This window comes from Camelus bactrianus, chromosome 2 (assembly GCF_048773025.1).
Source record: "Camelus bactrianus isolate YW-2024 breed Bactrian camel chromosome 2, ASM4877302v1, whole genome shotgun sequence".
Lineage (NCBI taxonomy): Eukaryota > Metazoa > Chordata > Mammalia > Artiodactyla > Camelidae > Camelus > Camelus bactrianus.
The window spans coordinates 101,298,544-101,311,748 of NC_133540.1; the positions used below are offsets into that span (position 1 = coordinate 101,298,544).

At 35.3% G+C, this 13,205-nt stretch overlaps 1 protein-coding gene across 2 annotated transcripts in view; it reads left to right on the forward strand.

Moving 5' to 3' along the window:
* The window catches only part of FRYL (FRY like transcription coactivator), a 226,669-nt gene that overhangs the window by 62,190 nt on the left and 151,274 nt on the right, over window positions 1-13,205 (forward strand). The window lies entirely within an intron of this gene.

The window sequence follows — 13,205 nt, forward strand, 5'->3', positions numbered from 1 at the left end:
TAGTTAAAAGAATATAGTTATTTTTATAACACTGGTTAGATAAGCTGATTAAGTGAATAGCTGTTTCACATGATTTTTACAAAAACAATTAAGACTCACATTAAGATGCTGTTTTCATTCTATTACCCAGTGTTAATGACTCCATGGGACATAAACATTTAAATAGTATACTAGTATACCTCTCTTGAGATATTCAGCGCAATTCACTACTAGGGACAAACCAAAACGTAGCATTTGTTATGTAAAATTCCAAATGCCTTTTAATTGAGTTTTAAAGGCTGCTATCTGTATTTGACTAGCGAAGAAGGGGGGATGCTAACTATTACTAACTGGATTTCCTTAATATGTGATCTTTTCAGTTTAATTTTTGCAGAACCATTGCTCTCAGTGGTTAGATTTTGTATCTCCAAAACAGCTCATTTTTGTTTGATACATACATCCCGTATTGGGTAGAGAAATAACAGGGCAGGCTAGTTTCTTTTTAGAAAGGAATGAGATGAGTAGAGAATGATTTTGTATGTGTGTCTATGTTATTTATTTTTTAAATTGAAGTATAATTGATTTACAATGTTATATTAGTTTCTGGTGTACAACAAAGTGAGATACACACACACACACACACACACACACACACACACACACACATATTATGTGTTCTTTTTCATATGCTTTTCCATTAGTTTATTTCAGGATATTGAATATAGTTCCCTGTGCTATAGGGTAGGACCTTGTTCATTATCTATTTCATATATAGTAGTTTGTATCTGCTAATCCCAAACTCCTAATTTATCCCTCCCCAAGCCCCTTTCCCCTTTGGTAACCATAAGTTTATTTTCTATGTAAGTCTGTTTCTGTTTTGCAAATAAGTTCATTTGCCTCATTTTTTTAGATTCTACATATAAGTGATATGTGATATTTGTCCTTCTCTGACTCACTTCGCTTAATATGATAATCTTAAAGTCCATCCATGTTGCTGCAAATGACATTATTTTATTCTTTCTATAGCTGAGTGGTATTTCACTGTATATATATTTACACATACACACATACACACATCACATCTTCTTTATCCAATCATCTGTTGATGGACATTTAGGTTGCTTCCATGTCTTGGTTGTTGTAAATAGTGCTGCTGTGAACATTAGGGTGCATGTATCTTTTTGAATTAGAGTTTTCTCCAGATAAATGCCCAGGAGTGGGATTGCTGGATCATATGGCAACTCTATTTTTAGTTTTTAAGGAATCTCCATAGTGTTTTCCACAGTGGCGGCACCAATTTACATTTCCACAACAGTGTAGGATGGTTCCCTTTTCTCTACACCCTCTCCAACATTTGTTATTTGTAGACTTTTTGATGATGACCATTCTAACTGGTGTGAGGTGGTACCTCATTGTAGTTTTGATTTGCATTTCTCTAATAATTAGCGATGTTGAGCATCGAGTAAAGAATGACTTAAGTGTTTAGAGACTGGACTATTAATAGGGAGTTTAGAGAAGGTCCTGGGAGAAAATTGAGATGAGGTTTTCTTCTGTCACTTCAAATGCTTATACTGATTACAGACTAAAGGAGATAAAATAATCATTTGGAATTAAAAGTTTGCTGGGTAGGGCAATGTCATGGAAGAACTTGAGCTCCAAATAATAATCCGTCTGCTATGGAATTTCTGGCTTGACCTTGTTCTCATTGTGTAAGTATGTGAAGGAGTTCAGGAATTCTTGCTTATACAAATGGGATTTGGAAGTATTGGGCTTTGCTTTCATAGTGTCTGAAATCAAGTAAGATCTCTTACTTAAGAGAACCTTTGGAGTACTTTTCAAGCTGAACTCATGGGAAGATATAGGAGAAGCCTTATGGGTGATTATTATATTCATGCCTTGTCTGAGTCTGTAAGAATTTTCATGATAGAGGAAAAATATTGGGAAGACCTACAGGCACGATGAGTGAGAGGCAATGAAGTATTGAGAACGGAGTGGAGTGAGGCCTTGATCCAAACTGACCTGAGCTCCACTGGTGACTGGCTGTGTGTCCTTGAAGAGGTTACTTAACCTCTCTAGGCCAGTTGACCTCACTTATCAATTGGAATGATACCTTTTTTGTACCATTGTTTTCAAGACTACCAAAAATGGCAATAAAATTCATACATGGTTCAATTCATGGTGGTTATTATTATTTTCAAAAACTTTTGGATTTTTGACTTGGAGGTAGAATTTAACTTAGAATTTGTCTTTGGAGCGTTCTATCATAGAAAACATTCTAGGAATTTGGATCTAGGTCTTTCATTGTGTCTAATTCCAAACCATTTTAGCATGTGATTTATAGCTACATGACAGTTCATGGGAGCTTGAGTTGCAACACTTTCTCCCCTGCTTTCCTTCTTTTTCCCAGTATGTGCTTTTCCAAATACCTACTGCCAAATGATTGTGTGATTCAGATACAAAGGCTTTTAGAAGTGAGTGCAACAGTATTGCTTCTCTAATAGTTTCTCTAGGCTGTTCTTAAAGTTAGCCTAACACTTCTTAAGAAGGGTCATTTTAGACTGTCTCCTAAGTTACATGGTTGTATATTTTAAATAACTGGGGCAGTTAAGTATGGCTAGAATTAGGGTCAGGGTCTTCTTCCATGGCTTTTAGAGTGGACTTGCAAGAAACTTAACTGAAATAAAGTTGCATCTGTCTCCTTTTTTAAGAGGCCTGGAATAGCTTCCTCTCTATCCCACTTACTCTGCTGTTTCCTCATCACAAAACTGCTATTTATCCAGTCTGTACTGGTTTGGTGATACTGGTAAAATATTTTGGTTTCTCATATCTGTTGATCTGTAGCTCCTGCTACATCCCTTCCACAAGTGCTTGGGCTGCTTTAGCCATCCTGCCCTACCCCAGGACCCTCTTTGACCGCTCCAGGTTTCATCAACTAAAGGGTGAGTCCTAGGCACACCAGGGCCCTCAGGCCACACCTCTACTCTGAGGCTGGGTTTGTAAACTGTCACTTACCATACTTTCCTAGTGGCTGACTATTTTGACGATCACCCTTCTTTATTCTCACTTAGAGAAGCAAAAGGAAGGAGGTATTATGTCTAAGATAAAGCAATTGAAACAAAAGGGGGATAAGAAAAATATAAATAAATATTAGGCAAAAATACTGAAATAATGTGTACAAAGATGCATAAAAATGTTAAAAAAAACAGTATCAATATCAGAAGATTCTAAAAAAATAACAGGTTAAAAAAATGCACAGTAAAATAGGTTAAGATGACTAAGGCTCAATGTGAATTTAAAATGTAACTAAAAGACTATACCAGAAAGGTTAAACAAAAATAAAGTGTGCTATAAAAGGAAGTCAGGAAGCAACTGTACAGTCCAAAGGTTAACTCCATCCACCTACAAATAGTGGCCTTTGGGTTGAGGCAACTATACATAGTTATAAGCTTCCAATCCTGGTTACTTCCTGAAACTGGAACTCCGCAGGGGGGATAGAAGGCTCTGTGTGACTGTCCTTGGGGTTGAATAGTTTCCCTCACCCCCAACCTCAGTTACTTATTCTCTGTCATTGTAGCCTCTATTATTACATTTAATACACAAGGATTCTTTCTTTCACCAGATAGTGAGTTCTTTGAGAACTGAGTTGGTCTTATTAATGTGGGTACCCCAGAGCTTAGCCCAATGGCAGGCAACTTGGTAAGCGGTTATTAAATGTTTGTTGAGTGTTAGTCTTCTGGCTTTTGGTTCTTGTCCTTTATGTTCTAGAGCAAGTTTTTACTTGTTACCGAGAGCTGCTGTCAGTTGCCATATTTAGCCCACTGACTTTTTCCTTCAAAACCATCTAGCACATTGCTCAGTGGGCAGTAGTTCCTAAGGCAAAACCTGCCTTCCATTAGTTTGAAAATGAAAAGAGAGAGAGAGAGAGAGGAAAAAAACACCCTTCAAAGCAAGCAAAAGATAATCTAGAAGAGAGATTGGCAAACTTTTTCTGTAAAGGGCCAGACAGTAAATATTTTAGGATTTACAGGCCATATGTCTCTGTCACAAGTACTCAGCTCTGACTTCATAGAGCAAAAAGAGTCAGATGAAATGTGAATGAATATGTGTGGCTATGTCCCAGTATACCTCTATTTACAAAAACAGGTGATGAACCAGATTTGGCCTGTGGGGCAAAGTGTTCCAGCCCCTAAGCTAGGATATGGAAAGGCTATTGCTACCATCAGAGAGCTACATGCAGATAATTTACCTGGGAAATAGAGAATGGAACCTTTGAAGAAGGGATCCACTATTATACTTATTTCCTTGGAGTAGTGTTTTATCTGTAGTAGGTGTTCAGTAAATATTTACTAATTTGATTTGGGATCCAACTATGCCACTTGTCCTCCCTGGGCTTCCATTGTCTCATCTGAAGTTTAAGGGATTATGCTACGTGATCTTTAAGGCTCTCCAGTTAAAAAAAATCTGTGATTCTTTGACTGTTTGAGAAAGGCCAGGTGGTTTATTCTTTAAAGATAACAATTGTTGGCTTAACACACTTCCTTTATGGCCTTAGTATCCTGATGTGGAGTTCTGAAATCGTTGCTTTTTATTAGTCATTTTGTTTTATGGTCCTTTCCACAATGGAACTCATTGTCCACTTGGCTATACCTGTACCTTCCACCCACTTCTGTCACCCCATACTGCCACATACATGGATAGAGTACACACTTTGTATAAGCTGGTATATATTTCTAGTTTGCATGATGTGGAAACTTAAAAAAAAAAAAACTGAAAAATTCTTCATAAGGAATGCAGAAAAATTATCTTTATTAGTTCTTAGGATTCTGAATTTTCCCAGTCTCTATTTTTAAACAAGTATAGATGTGTGCTAAAAATGACATAAGCAAGATAATGATGTTTTTATATTAGTATAATTTAAAGTAGCTCTTCTTAAGCTTTGATGTGCTTAAGAATGACCTAGGGGATCTTATAAAGAAGTAGGTTCTGATTTACCAGGTTTAGAGAGATTTTAAAGAATGTTAAGATTATACAGGTAGGTTCTTCCAAATCAGTGTTAATATAGTGCATAATGAATAAGCTTGACCACGCATAAACATATTCCTGTGTTTTGAGCTTGCCCATTTAATTGCACTGGACAATCTCTTCATCCTTTCTTCCTCATACTGCTGCTACTCCCCTTCCTAAGTGTAATTATTTTCTTCATATGTGGTTGACTCTGCAGTTTGACACTTCTTTTCCTTTCCTCATTCTGACTCTTCTTCTTATACCTTATTACAGCTTTGCCAACTCACCCCTTTGTTTCAAAACTAAGAGTGATATAAAAGGTGGCCCTAACAATAAAACCCTCTAATTGATTGAAAACTTATTATGCTACTGACAATGTAGGAAAAATTCAGAAAGACAAGTGTTGGCAGGAAGTAGTGAGCCTTTACTTTGCAATAGTGCTTCATGGGTAAGGTGACCATTGATCTCCATTGACCTTGGACAGTTAATTGTTGACATCTCTATTCTGGCATGTTGTTAATAGTTAGTGCCTATTTTCATACTCAAAAAAGTTCTGCTTTGGACAATACATTTTATGTTCAGCCTTATTCATGGTTCATAGAATTTTACCTATTCTTTCCCAGTAGGAGGGACCAATTGTAACACATATACTCTTTTCTTCTCAATACATCTGTATACCATATAATGAAAGTTTCTTAGTATTCATACTTCTAGTTTCTTTTGGGGCAGTGAATATACACTGTGTGTGTTGTAAAAATAGATATCCAGTAACTAGCCATTTTAAAAAAATCATTTGCTATTTTTTTTTAAGTTGTTTTTTTCCTTTTAGGGGGTGGGGAGGTAATTCAGTTTTTAAAATTTATTTATTTATTTATTTATTTGGAGCTACTGGGGATTGAACCCAAAACCTCTTGCACACTAAGCATGCACTCTACCACTTGAGCTGTACCCTCCCACCCCAGTAACTAGCCTTTTGAATAGAAAATTTATATCTGGTTTTTTATTACCAGTATCTTCAAAAATTATTACAGGCAATTAAAAATAATTTCTGATGTCTAGAGTTCTTAAGATTTCAAGGATCAATTTTAAGTATATTCAGAAATAGATTTTTTTCATTCAAGAAATAATAATATCTTAGCCCTGGGCCAAATGATAGTATGGTTTGTGAGGGCAGAGAAGGAAGTATGATTACAGGGTCTGGACTGCTTCATTTTAAGCAGAGGAAGCAATTTTTTTGTTTTACGTGTGAAATATGTAAAAAGAACTTAAATCAAAAGCTAGGAATAAGTTGGCTATTAATAAATTATCCTGTGTCAAGAAGGTAACAGTAATGGTATCTTATGGTATACCCAAGTAATATAATTGCTGCGTAGGTAACCACTCCCCAGATTACTGAGCTCAGTTAACATGTTTCTTCATTGGTTTTATGTTGCTAATTTGTGAATATACTGATGCATTAATCCAATCTATGACATTTGTATAAAACTTATTTTTGTTAGACACTCTTTTATAGCTATGACCATTAATTTAGAAACTTGATTTATACTTTTAAAATAAGCAGTTAATTTGGACATGACCCAAAACCTTTCTCTCCAGAAATCTAGATGGAATTCTGGTCCTTGTGTGTCAGGAACAAAATTCCCCTCATTATTTACTTGATTATTCCATTTGCTTTTTCACAGTGCTGTATTTGAATCATTGTTCTTTTTTGTTTGTTTGCTTTTATTTTCCATTTCAGCTGAATTCATTAATTCGCAGTTATTGTTGGCTAGCATGTACTTGAAAATAATGAATTCAGTACCCACCCCTCTTCCATAAATGGAGAAGACGTTGGAGAGCTTGTGGGATTAGCTGTCTGTTTTCCTCTTCCGTCTCTGTGTTCTCCTGACATCCCTTTTGTCCTTTAGACTTATGTTGCCAAAACCCTTCTTGATGTGACCTACCTGGCTACTCTGTTTAGTACCACTGTCTACCCATTCACCTAAGCCTAGGTGTCACTTTTGAGTATTTCAGCTTTACTTTTTTTTAAAAAAACACTATCAGTCACCAAATATATCAAGAAGTATCTATTCTGGGAAAACATGGAATCTGTCTTTTTATTCCCATCTTTATTGCTCTTTTCTCAATTATTCTCAGTATGTATACTATTTATCGTTTTAGTCCTTATCTCTCACCTCCACAATTTAGATAGCCCACTGACTTTCACTGTGTCCCCCTCAAGCCCTTTCTCCACCCAACCTGTCAGGTTGGTCTGTCTGACTTTGTTCCTGCTCAGAACTTATCTATAGTATCCGATTATTGACCTCAATATTTCTTGGAGCCCTATGGGTATTTCAGGGATTCTGTGAGAGTCTCCTCAGGCAAGTGGGTAGGACTCTGGTGCTCTAACCTGGGTCAGCCAGAGTTTAATTTTAATCTGTTTTCCTTTTGGGAGTTAGGCATATTCATTCTTCAGAAGAAGTACCACTGCTGAACAGATTTAAGATTTGATACTTTCCCTCAGAGTGGCCATCTCTGATCATGCTATCCCAGCAGGTCCTCCTCTGTTTTCCCTTTATTGCCTTCATAGCAACTTTATCACAACTATTTATTTTATATTTGGATCTGTGTATGTGGGGACACATACCCACACATAGCACACACTGTCTCCACCATTGGATCCTAATCTTCCCAAGGGCACAAAAATTTATTTTATTTACTAAGCTATCCTTTTAGCACCTGGCATGATGCTTCCACACAGTGTTTAGATCATTTATATTTAATGTAATTAGTGACAGGGTTGGGTTTAAATCTGTTTTGCTTTTGTTTCCTATTTGTCCCATCTGTTATGTTTTCTTTTTTCCTCTCCTCCCTTGCCTTCTTCTGGATTAACTGTATATTTTTTAGTATTCTAATTTATTCTACTGTTGGGTTATTATCTCTCTTTTTTAAAAAAATTAGTTGCTGTGAGGCTTACAAAAGGAATTTCAACATACAGTCTACTTTCAAATAATAGCATAACATTTTATGTAGAATGTAAGACTTGAAACTTATACTTCTTTTTCTCCCCTCCATCCTTTGGGCTGTTGTAGTCAAATATTTTATTTCTATATATATTATAAACCTGATAGTATGTTGTTAACCACTTTTGCTTTAAGCAGTCAATTAACATAAAGAAATTTAAGGGGAGAAGAGAATAGCTCAGTGGTGGAGCACATGCTTAGCATGTACAAGGTTCTGGGTTCAATCCTCAGTACCTCCATTTAAAAACATTAATTAAAAAAATTTTTTAAAGGAGAAATAAAAAGTTATCTCCTTATCTGTAAATGTACCATTTTTAACACTTTTCATCATTTGTTTTCAACAATATTGTTTGGATGCAGGTTTCATCCTCTATAATTTTATTTCTGCCTAAAGAACTTTAACATTTTTTTGTTTGCAGATCTGTTGGTGACAAATTCTTTCAGTTCTTGTCTGTCTTAGAAAAGTTTTTGCTTGATCTTTGCAAGATATTTTCACTGAATATAGAATTGTAGGTCATTAGTTTTATGCTTTCAACTTTTCGGTTATATCATTCCAACTTCTGCTTTGTATACTTTCAGATTAAACATTTGTGTTCATTTTTATCTTTGTTCCTCTGTATGTAATTTATCATTTTCTTCAACTGCTTTAAAGATTTTCTTTTTCATTGGTTTTCAGCAGTTTGCTTATTGTGTACCTTGGCGTGTGTTTTTGGTATGTGTATTTATTCTTGCTTGAAGTTTGATGAGAGTTTTGGATTTGAAAGTTTATAGTCTTCATCAATTTTAGAAAGTGTTTTATCATTATTTCTTCAAATAGTGTTTCCTCTTTACTCCTCTGAAATTCCAACTACACATATGTTAGACTATTTGATGTTGTTGCAAAAGTCACTGAGGCTTTGTTCTTTTTTTTTTTTTTTCTCTCTTATTTTGTTATCTGGGCTTCACCTTGGAGAGTTATTTCCATTTCTCCAAGTTTACTGATCTTTTCTTACATAGAATCTAATTTTCTCTTGGTCTCACCCATTCAATTTATTGTTTTAGATATTGCACATTTTATCTCTCAAAGTCCTCTTTGAGTCTATTTTTAGATCTTCTATTTTCTCATTGTGTTTATTTTTCCTTTAAGTCTTTAAGCTGTTTGTTATGGCTTTTTAAAAAGTCCATATGCAAACTTTATCATTTCTATTGACTGATTTTATGGGCCTCATTTTTTTTTTTATCTCTTGACACATAATTTTCTACTTCTTGACAGATAATTTGGACATTGTAAATGTGACATTGTTGAGAGCTGGGTTTTGTAACATTCTTTTAAAGAGTATTGTTCTTTGTCTGGAAGGCAGTTACTTGCAGATAGCTCAATACTTTTAGGCTTGTTTTGGATCTGTTGAAGCTATGTTAAGGAGGGTTTAAAGTATCCATTAGCCCCATTAGTAAGGCCATGACCCTTCTGGAGTATCTACAGAATGCCCTGGGTTTCTCAGCTTTTCTTTGTTTTTGATGACATTGATAATGTTGAAGAGTATTAGTTAGGTGTTTTGTAGACTGTTCAATTCAGGTTTATTTGATGTTTTTTCATGGTTAGACTAGGATTATGGGTTTTGGGGGGGAAGAACATGAGGTAAAGTGCCATCTCCATCATATCATATCAAGAATGTGTACTCTTGACTTTATCACTGATGATTGAACCCTTTGGAAGGAAGTCACTAAGTATAGCCCACACTTTTAAGGGTTGGGGAGTAATTCTCCTTGAGGGTGACATATCTATATAAATTATTTGGAATTTATGAACATGCATTAGAGGTCCCCAAGACCATCTCAGATTTAATGACCTGCTGGAAGGACTCAGAACACAGAATATAGTTGTACTCACAGCTATGATTTATTATACCATAAGGATACTAAGCAAAGTCAGCAAAATGAAAAGGTACATGGGCTGAAATCCAGGGGACCCAGGCACAGGCTTCTAGAGAATCTCCCAGTAGCATCGTAGAGTTGGCAACTGATTCCCTAGAATTGAGCTGCAACACCACAGGTGGACTTCCCAATCAGGAAAACTCTGCCCAGGACTTTTATTGGAGCTGATTACATGGCACATACCCAATTTTAGACTCCCTGAAGGAAGAAGTTGTTCAGCATAAACTATATTGTTTGTATCAATAATTTAGGCATAATGAGCCAGTCTTATCAGTTCTGGGAATGGTGGGCCCATCTTAAAATTTAAGTTCTTTGATGCTAGCCAAGGGCCAATTTTGTAAGCAGGCCTTTCAGAGAATATCAGTCAAGCCTGTTAGGTTAACTCTTCTGTACAATGTGAGATTTGTCTTTTCTTCTTTATTTATTTCATCCTTTATTTATTTAAGTATAGACTCTTGGATATTTACTTTATACTTTGGGGTATATTCCAAAACTATGTTGTTTATTTTGTTGCTGAAAGTGTTAGCTTTGTCTCTTGGCAGCTCTTTCAGTTGGCTCCCATATCCCTTTGACATACCCACATTATCCTGTTTTGAGCCCTTTCCTATTTTCTGGCCTTACAAGATGTTCCAGGCTCTAGCCCTAGAATTAGCCATTTCTCCCAAGGAGCTCTGCTTTCTTTTTGTTAATGAAGTTTTAAAATTTTTAAACAGATTCATTGTGGAAAATTTGGGAAATACAGAGAGACGAAAGTAGAAGTAAATGCACTAAAAAGTAAATATTAACTACTGATATAATTATAGATATTTACTGTTAATGTTTTGTTGTATTGTTTGATGAGGTTTCAAAGCAAAATATGAAGTCATCTTTACAGCCTTTTTTGTTTTTTCTTTTTTACATTTCATGTGTGATGCTAATTATCTAGTAGACCTTAGAGTATCTTTCCTTCCATAGCTAAAGCTGTCTTTTCTCTTTTCAATGAGGCTGAAATCTGTGGGGGCTCTAGAAGGCTCTAGGAGCCATAGGATATTTGACATTTTACATAGAATAACTTGCCAAGTTTCTATTCTTTCCCTACTATGGTTGTTTTGTATACCAGTTTAATTATCTCTGAGATATTTTAAAAGGTGTTAATATAAGAAATAATCCATATGTTTGCACTTTTCCTAAGAATGTTGGTAATTGAAGATGTCTATTTCCTTTTGGGTAGGTGGAACATTAAATTCTGTGGAATTGTATGATATTTTCAGTTAAATCCAAATTTCATTATTTATTGAGGAACATTTTGTTTGGATTCTAAATCCAAATGGGAATATTTTTGTAGGATTTACTGAGAATTTTTCGTAGTACACGTTCTTTTGGTTTATTAGGAGGTACCTTTATCTACCTTCTGCTTAGAAATGTGAAGCAAGTAACCAATTCCATGAATCATTAAAATGCCAGTGAAAAGGGCATAGCATCAAATGGTTGATTAAAAGAAAGACACCTACTTTCTAATTTCCTTGGGAACAAAAGAACTGGCACAGTCATCTTTTGTACCCAGTGCTTTACAGTATCTGGCCCATGCCAAGGGGACCTCAGCAAAGGCTGATAATATTGAAATTGTGAGTATCTTTTAAATGTTCTAAAGCTTATCATTTACAAAGCATTCTTTAATATCATAATCTAAAAGGCAGAGAGGAGTTGTTGAAGGAAATTATCCAAAATAGATTTTTCTGCTTTGCCAAGGATGTGCCATCGAGAAATGATTTCTGCGTCTATCTTTTTATGGTGATGAGACAAAAAAAAAATGTATGTATGATACACCTTGGAAAATCCTGAATTTATAGGAAGAATAAAATAGAGGACTGACATTTTGACTGGTCTTTTGTCAAGCTTGCAATAAGCTTTTGGCTGTGTGTGTGTTTCCGTGATTGATAGGTTGAGGATAGAAAATTCAGTTGAAGAATGATAGGAGTATTACTATTTGTATAATTTAAAAATTTGATTAGTACTTGAGGAATTGAGAAAGCATATGGAATACATTGGGACTCTACCCTAGTCTTCTAAAAGGATTGTTGAGCGCATACATATTTCTACTGGTTAATACTTCAGCGATTTGGGTAATGAATGTTTGGGAAGGATTAGGAAGGAGATACTTAATCCATAATGTTTGCTGAAGTTGTGATTAACAGTTGGAATAATTAACACTACTTATTTATTTTTCACACTTCAGAATAAAGCTCAGAACCCAGGGTCTGCCCACATGTGCCTGTTGAATTATTCTCCCTGTGAATGTCAAGTGCACATTTTCACTCACCCTCTGTCTACAAAGAAGTCCTAGTGTAAAGTGGAACTTCCAAAATAAGCCCTGAAATTAATTTTTATGCATCTGTGTTTCAGAGAAACTGTTGATTTGCTTTGGCTGTATATACATAGTAACAGATTAACTAGATATAATATATAATATAATATATATATAATATAACTTCAGGTTCTGATTTATTGTTTTAGATCCATGTACACAAAACTTAAGCAGAAGAAAATCCTTTTTTTAAAGATTGTGAAAAAAATCACCTACTATTTAACCCCCACCCCCTAAAAAAGTTACCCTGCTCTGACATTCTGTATGACAGTTTTGCTTGTTTATACAGTTTTACTAAGAATGAACCCTGATTACTTTGGTGGGATATTATAGTCAAATAGTATTAAGTAGCTTTTAAGATTTCTGTGAGACTAATAGGCTTAGCAAAAATAAGGTAAGATATCTGTGTGTGTGTCTCCTAACTTGTCTGCTTTCTGACATGGTTCGGTTCTGAGTCTTGGCGTTTACTGATGTAGTTTGGGTCTAGATCAGCATAGTCCATGAATCTGTTAGCAGCTGTTTGATGAAAAGAGGATGGTATTGTCAAATCACTTTGGGGAATACTTTAATTAAAAACAAAAATTAAACCAGTTTGTGTATAACCAAGAGCCTTTTGTTTGTTGACAGAAATTGTTGATGTACAAGAATGGGTATAGAAGACGTTGTTTTTGGACCATGGAATATCCTTTATTCAGGCAACCCCTTGAGGCAGTTTTATGCCATTGGAGCAGGGGAAAACTTGCTCTTGTCTGATCCTGAGATGTCACTGATCAAGAAGGTGTGCCCAAACAATAGTATTGTGGTACTGAAGTTCTGTGTGGTTAGCCTTTGTAGCTGTGGTTTGAATTTAGATTTTGGACCTGTTCAGGAGTGGGAATGGACCCAATCTTATTCTAAATTTCTTGGACTACTCTGAAGAAATACAAGCTTTAAATGACACTCTCATTTAAATACTCTCATTA